General features: G+C 44.2%; 1 protein-coding gene across 2 annotated transcripts in view; it reads right to left on the reverse strand.

Moving 5' to 3' along the window:
• ADD3 (adducin 3 (gamma)) overlaps nucleotides 1-5,905 on the reverse strand; it is a 112,547-nt gene extending 106,642 nt beyond the window's left edge. The window contains exon 1 of one of the 2 annotated variants that reach the window (XM_012723750.1): nucleotides 5,609-5,905. The gene's annotated coding sequence lies outside the window, so the exon portion shown is untranslated. Of the gene's footprint in view, nucleotides 1-3,452; nucleotides 3,790-5,608 lie in introns of those variants that run through there. The other variant, XM_004680451.2, reaches the window with a different exon arrangement.
• Between the last annotated feature and the right edge of the window lie 2,152 nt (nucleotides 5,906-8,057).

An 8,057-nucleotide genomic window follows, 5' to 3' on the forward strand; every position in this document is an offset into this window, starting at 1 on the left:
TATTTAATTTCCAAAGGAATCTGCAACAGCATTGAATTATGCAAAAAAAATTATTTAGTGTGAAAAACAGAGTAGTAACCTGTATCTTTGATACAGCTGAGCTTTCTGAATTCATTGTATCACTGTTTTTAAACATTTTTCTAACACTGCCTTTTACTCAATTATCAGCAAAGAACATAGCAGCTCTCTGTACTAACAATCATAGCAACTCCTAATTTAGGTAATAATTTACTTGATCTATCAACTACACTGATGAAACAGCCAGACACAGTTCCTTGAGGAATACTAATGACCAAGCATAAGCCACAATGTACATCTTATCATTTAAGATTAATTTTAGGAGGCAATTCAGGTGTTTCGAATAAGTTTAACTTAAAATCTACCTTAGGTTGATAAGGTGTTGGTAATCAGAAGAGGGCTGTCAGGCCTACTGATTTAGTATAGAATAGTGCTCTCTCTCCAAGGATATTAGTGCCTAATGGGCCAGCAGGAGCCTTGCACACCTGACAAATTTTTTTTAAATATTTATTTATTTATGCATACAGAATTGGGGTACAAGCCAGAGGTGCATGGGTGGTGAGAGGCTTCACCAGAGACAGAGTGGGGAGTAGGACAGGCAGATCCAAGATTTAAGTACACTGCTGAGGGGAGCAGTGGGCGGGTCAAGAGAGGTCTGCAACCTTTGGGGTAGGGGGAATCGAAGTGCACAGAAGTGCTGCGCCCCCTGACAACAAACTTTTTTAAAAAGTCCCTAATAATATTACAAATGGAGTATACCTGAAAATTTTACAGTGTTAAAATGCAGTTATTTCAGTAATTTTTTTTTAAACATAACGTTTAATCCAAATTCTAGCATCTTAACTAAACTCCTCTTCCAAAGTCAATGCAGATTAATCACCACCTTTCGGATTTAAATACAACCTACCGCTATTCATACAGGAGAGTATAGTTAAGTAAAACACATGCACCCCTGGTAGTCAGGGGACACAATGAAGGACTTTCAGTGATTGTATCAATATCACAAGTGTAAGACTGTACCAGTGTCACGACTCAGCACAGTAGGGCCAGGGGCTCACTCTAGATCCAGGCTCTGGGTGAAGAAGCAGTCTGTGCCACCTAGCAGCTGTAGGCCTTGGGCAAATTATCAATACTTAACTTTCTTTGTATCTAGTTAGTAAATTAAATCATATAAAACTCTACCTGGCATAGAGATAGAACACATAAATATTGGCTACTACAAATATTTGCTGGTCTTCAGTAACTGGTTAGCGTGTTATAACCACCTTCAAAAAAATATGCCATTTTATATACTGATGATGATAACTAAGCATTTTACATACAGCAACTCTGTTAAGCTAAGATTCTAACATTATCCTCCCCAACAGTCTATAATAAACCCAGAGTTTGTCCAATTGGGTTTCAATGCTTTCATGTGATTTTTTCTTTCAAAACAAATGCTTCTTATACCCTGGTAACATGCCTAGTACTGCAAATGAACAACTTTGAGATACATGGGATTAAACAGCTAACAAAGCGAAGCTTTAGGCTTAGGCTGACAAACAATAAATCTATTTCAGGAAGCCTCACAACTTTAGAAGTGGGACTAGACTCTATCTAGGTTTTAGGATTGTGTTTCGGAGGTGGGCTGTTGCTGATGCTAAATCTGAGTCTCAAGAGAGATTCTGATTTTACAACAGACCAAATCCACATTTAAACATCACTATACAGAACTCACATTCACACCAGTATCACATTATTTAAAAGGAGGGGAAGAGAGGTTGGAAGTAGCAAAGTATACAACAAAATTTTTCTCATCAGTTTTACAATGTAAAATTTATATTCTGAAAATATAATCCTTCCATAATATAAAATACTATCCAGTAGCCATATGATTACCCATGTCATGTCAAATATTTACTAAACATTTCCTGATATATGGGTAAGATACTGCAATATTTTGAGTCTTCAAATTATTGAAAAAAATCTTATGTTTAATATTCAAAATTACACCACTTTTTTTTTTTTTAAGCAACCATTGCCAACATGCAAACACTTTAAGTCAACTTTAAAAGTCAGCACAGAATCAACTTTTTGGCAAAACAAAGGGTTAAATGTAGAAAAGTGATCAATTCCCCCCCCCCCCAAATCCTCACTCTGTGAAATTAATCTGGTCAATTTAAGCAAGGGAAAAGAATTACAACACAATTATCATGCGATGGAGACAGATATAAAAACCTAACAAGGTCCCAAAAGGAACTTAACCTTTTCAATGAGTTGGTCCCATACCCTACACAAGAATCTTAAAAATGACAGATTACACTGTATTCTATTTTATTCTCATCAGGAGTTTTCTATGGCCAAAATTAAGATGTACTCAGCATGGTACAGATGCACTAGGCCCAAGAAAAGCACACATTTCATACAGTTACACCTGAAATGCATAATTTAACGTAAAGGTACACACAGGTTCATGTAGCTGGTTCCAACTCCCAGAATTTTATCAAATTTCTTCACCAAATTTTTTTATAATCCCACACTCCAACCTCTGGGTTGAGTTAATTCCACTCCTTTCCATACCACTCTAGCAGATCGATTGCAACAGCACATGTGCCAAAGAAATTAGTGGTTTTACTTGCGCTTCCATTTTAAGCGGGCACCTACTTGCAATTAAATCTCTGCAACAAAAAAAGTTCACCTGAGGGCATTCTTGCCATTCTAATAGAGGCCTAGCTTATTCTACCTGTTTCTGTGGTCTTGCCTCAGCTATAATAGCATACCTCCAAAGAGACTGGACGCATCCCAAACACCAGCACCCCGACCTGCTGCCAACTCTGCCTGTCACTCCAGCGCAACCTAACATGTATACGTTTGGAGGTGCGTGTGTGTTTGTGTGTAGTGAGTGAGAGTGAGAGTGAGAGAGAGAGAGAGAGAAAGAGAGAGAGAGAGAAAGTGTGTGTGTGTGTGTAGTGGGTAAGGAATGGAGTGGGAGACACGGATTACTGGCGTAAGGTGACCGAACACTTTCAACTAGTAACAGAAGTTTTCTAAACGAGTAAAACAAAACAATCCCTCCACCTACTCCAAGCGCGGGAACCTCCCACCCTTCTTCAGGGCACCTTCAAGGTTTCAGAGCCTTGGGTCAGTAAGTTTCAACTAATTCTCGATTTTTTTTTAACTCCTCGTCTGCCGAGGAAACTGAGAGGCGCCCCGGACTGTCGGGCCCACGCGGCGCACCTAGAGACCCTCCCCCGCGACTCCACTCCAGACGGGGCAGCCCTCGGACGGAGGAGGGCTCACCTGAGGCCCCAGGGGCAGCCAATAGGAAGCCCCCAAGGCCCCCCAGCCCACGCGCGAAGCCCCGGAAGGGTCCCCGCAGCCCCATCCGCGCGAAGCCCGCCGCCCCGCCGGGAGCAGGGCTCCGTCGACGGCGCCTTCTCTCCGCTCGGAATTACCTCGCAGCGCGCGGCAGGCTTTGTGCCGCCCTCCCTCCTGCTCCGGCCGCCGGGGCTGCCGCGGCCGCCGGATCCGCCGCCGCCGCCTCTTAAGCACCGCACCGCTGGTCCAGAGGGGAGGGCGGAGGGGAGGGGGCGTGAGGAGGGAGGGACTTGGGCCGAACCCTGGGCGGCAGGAAGCCGGGCACCTGGGTCGCCGATGACTCAAGCTCTCGCTCTCGGTTTTCAAAATTACAATTTAAACCCCCTCACGGATCCTCCCGCCCCTCGCCCGGGCGACCGTTACGGGCCGGCGGCTGGCGCTCTGGCGGGACTGGCCCAGCGCCCCCGGAGCGTCCCCCTGGCCCCGCCTCAAAGGCCCCGCCCCTCGGCCCCCAAGCACCTCTGGCCCCGCCCCTCACCGCCCCAGAACGCCCCTAGTCCCGCCCCTCGAGCCCCCGAGCGTCCTGAGCCCGCCCCGGGAATCACAGGTCTGGGTTGGCCCCGCCTCCTAGAGGCTCCGCCCCGCGTCCCCAGCTTCTGGCTCCGCCCCGAGCGCCCCTCTAGTGCTTGGCTCCGCCCCTTGCGTCCCCCTCCTCTCTCGCTAGCGCCAAGTCTGTGAGGCCGCGGCACCCCGGGCCTACCCGCCCGACCTCCGCAGGCCCGGCCCTGGGCGGACGCCCGCCCCTCCTCAGGCACTGCGGCTCGGATCCGCGGCGTCCCCTGAGGATGGGAGGCGGAAGGAGCCAGCTGGAAAGGCTGCTGTGAGGGGCAGCTGGGACGCTCGGCTATGTCGTGCCCCCACCCCCCCGCCCCGACCTGAGCCTGTTCCCCACTCCCGCCGTTTCCGAGTCAGGTTTGCTGCCCACCACTGACTGCTGGGTCTTCACGAGGAGGCCACTGTTATGCTTCCACCTCCGCACGCCCCCCAGGAGGGGCCTGGACTGTCTGCTCTGCCTGTTTGCTTGGAGGACGCCTCCTGCCCCCACTCACCTCCGCGGACAGGCGGGGCAGGTCCTGCTCCGCTTGCAACCTTTGAGGGTCTTCACCCTCACTTTGATCCCTGGTCTCGTGGCCTTATGAGAACTGACCTCTTGGAGGTGAAAAGTCAAGGTACTACCAGCCCCAAATAGAATCCGGAGCTGGGTAAACTTTGCAACCTGCAATGGCAGAAATGTGGCTCCATCCAATCCACAGGTGACTGGGCGCCCACCCCCGCCACCCAAGCACATTTCTCACCCAAATGTGTTCCCGAAATAGACCTCCCAGCAACGCACACCTTTCTCTGCCACCCACGACTTGCACATCCCTCCCGCACACATGTCCTCCACGGGCACGAATCCACTCACAAGCACACTCCTCCGAACGCCATTCTGGTTATTCACAGTCCCTTGGGTCAACCCCACCCTAACACACACAACAAACTTCATTCCCCACCCTTATCTCTTCGTTTCCAAGGCGCTGGCGACAGACCACTTCATTTCCTTCCTCCTCTGCAGACTCTTCTCTTCCCCCTCAAATACTTCACGCCATCCCCCTCATCTTCATCCCCTCCCTCTTCCCTAAAAATGTGCTAATTAAAATGTAGTTTCCTCTTCCCACATATGAAGTGTGGAAAATGAATCTTGTCTTGGCACCAACTGTGATTCATTTACCCCCGTTTTCTCTCTCCACTGGACGAAGGCTATAGAAATTGTAGTCTACCACCATCTCCCATCTGCTTAAAATCTAATCATGCCTTATGATTTTAAATACTCCGATAGCATCGTGGGGAAGACTTCCTGGGCAGGGGGCAGAAAATATTTAGAAAATGCTCAGCTTGTCATTTTATTTGCCATTTTAAAATATCTGCAGCATTTGAAAGAGATATTGGGAGTGGCTGAATGTTTTCTTGCATTTAAAAAGCCAAAAAAAAAAAAAATGGAGAGCTTTGCATGCATAAAGGTTAGCCTTTTAATGAACAGCTCTCCCCCACCCTCAAAAAAAAAAAGTATGTTAAGGACACATATCAGACAATAGTCTCCACTACCCAGGGCATCTGCCAGTCTCAAATTTAGATCCTCCTCAAAGCAAGATAAATTAACAAACCATTTTAAGTACGTCTGAAGAGCAGTCTTTCCCAAAATCATTCCCTTACCCACAGTTTCAAGACAAAAATGCATAACAGATCTGCTTACCCGCTGAGGATCCGAGGCTTTCTTGTGTCCGGAGTAGTAGACGTGTGTCTTCTCTTCTGTAGGTGTGGATTCTGCAGTGCTGCACAGAAACCCACTGCAGCCTCAGACCAGCAGCGGCGGAGGCAGCAGCAGCGACAGCAGTGGCAGCGGCGGCGGCTTCTCCCTGGGCTGAGTAGTAAAGTGTGTGACTTAGTAGAGACTCCACAATTACCATTAGGCTCTAGTTTCTTAGGAGAGGAGGCGGAATCTTTCTTAAAGGAATGGGTTTTGTTTTCCCTCTCCGCGATTGCTTCATAAGTGGCAGAAAGGGTGGAAGCAAGGAGTTTTTTTGGACCGAGTAAAGCAGTACAGCTGTGGGAGGTCAAGGTTAAAATTAACTGGGTGATCGAGGGACCGATTTAGTGTGAGTCAATGAAATGCTAGAAGCATTAGTTTTAAAGAGCCCTTCCAGCTTCAAATAGTGGGGTCCACGGCAAATGTGGTGTGGTGACTTAAAAGTGATTAGTACTTTATGATAACATTTAACTTCCAATCACTGCAGTTAAATGAGAAGTATTAAAAGGACGTTATTTAGTATTTCATAAAAGAATGTGAATGGCATAATAAAACTCATTATGCGACTGGAGCAACGGAGCCAAGTCCTTTCAACGCTTACAGCATATCTGGAATTTCAGTAAATGTCAGTGTAAGAAAGTATATTATTGGCAGAGACCAAAATGTATACTCATGCTATAAAATCACAATATGACTTATAGAAAATCCAAAAAGTATAGTATCTCAAATAATTTAAATAACAACAAAGTACTATGCTATTTCGGTGGTAATTTAAAGGTCAGGAAAAATAATAAGTAGATCAACTCACGTTAAGTGCATGTGAATCTGCAGTTTAGACTACTGAAAGGTAATGTGTTTATACACAAGGAACCCGAAAATCTGCACGATAACTTTAAAATTTTATTTTTCATATTCCTCCATTTAAGCACTGATCGTTTATGATTTTTCCCTAACAGGTAAATGAAGAAATGTGACTTCAAAATATGCATACAGAAAATACCCCAAATTCTGCAATTGATTTTCTTTGCGGTCACTGTTACCTATCGGTGTGAACTTCAACAAGTAAGTAAGTTTATTTAATTCTAAATTCCCTAATTTGGAAAATGAGAGTGTTAGATTGAAATTTTCCTTTAGCATTCCAAATATAATTTTATGACATGTTTATATTTTTTATTATTTAACTGATGTATATCGTACTCTTAATGACTTGCTTGGGAAAAATTTACTTCAATATTTAAATTTTTAAAAATTATTTTAAATGTATAACCTGAGTTTATTATTTACCACTGTTTGGAAATTATTTTGCAAATCAAATAATTATTTTTATCAACTGAGTAAAATTAATTTTATCTGACTTATGCTTTTGTACCCTACCAGTTTTCCTGAAGTAGAGCCCTATTACGTTGCTAGGCACACTGACTGACTGCAGTACATGTTTAATAACAAAAGCAGATTTAAAAACTGGAATATCATCAGCTGGTAGAGTTGGAACATAGTTTGGAGTTCACCAACTCCAACCCTACAATTTTACAGTGGAAAAAAAGGGGAAACCCATAGAAGCAAAATTAGGACAGTTAGGGACAGAGTAGGGTGAACTCTGAGCTTGCACACTTCACATACACATTCACAGGTCAATGAACAACACAGATGATCATATACACTGTTCCCCACACACTGACTGAGCAGGACCTGTCACAACACTAAAAGGTAAGGTCACTCAATGACACTATTTGTATGCATGGTGTATAAATGGAAGACATAAATCAAACAAGTACTTATGATGTATATAAATATTAGCACAAATTTTGCCTTTAAGTTGGAGATGTTTATGATAGAAAGTTAAGAAATTTGTCCAGAGAAATGCTTTAAAAAAAAAAAAAAAAGGTGGACTCCAGGGGAACTCACCGCATTCACTTGCAAACTTTTCTTTCTCATCCACCCAACTAGCAGGGCCTTTAACTCTATGAGTTGTTTGCTTGAGCCCACTGATGTCTCTTTATATATTCCTTTTTGTCCATATAAACATGTCGCCAAGAGGAAAAGTCTATTTTGGAGCCAGGTAGGGGAAAGTATTTTATAGACTTAATTGTGGACTTTAGAGATGCTATTTGGAGGTTGCTAACATTTTCCATTAAATCTGATCTGGTATTTCTGATAAGGAGCTTGGCACTAACCTAAGTTCACTCTCTCTAGTTACAAGGGGACATTAGAGTAAAATTTGTGTTATACTGGAAGATACAGCAAGTTCAGATTTTGAGTATCTGACCGGACAGTTTATTACCTTGATTTAAAAAAAAAGAAAGCTTCCTACAGGAGAGAATTAAAGGAAATTGTTATCCACTTTCTTCATCTGTTTTTGTTATCTTGTTCTTCTGCAAGGAAGGCATTCATTTGA

This window comes from Condylura cristata, unplaced genomic scaffold (genome assembly GCF_000260355.1).
Source record: "Condylura cristata isolate star-nosed mole 26May11 unplaced genomic scaffold, ConCri1.0 scaffold00011, whole genome shotgun sequence".
Taxonomy (NCBI): domain Eukaryota; kingdom Metazoa; phylum Chordata; class Mammalia; order Eulipotyphla; family Talpidae; genus Condylura; species Condylura cristata.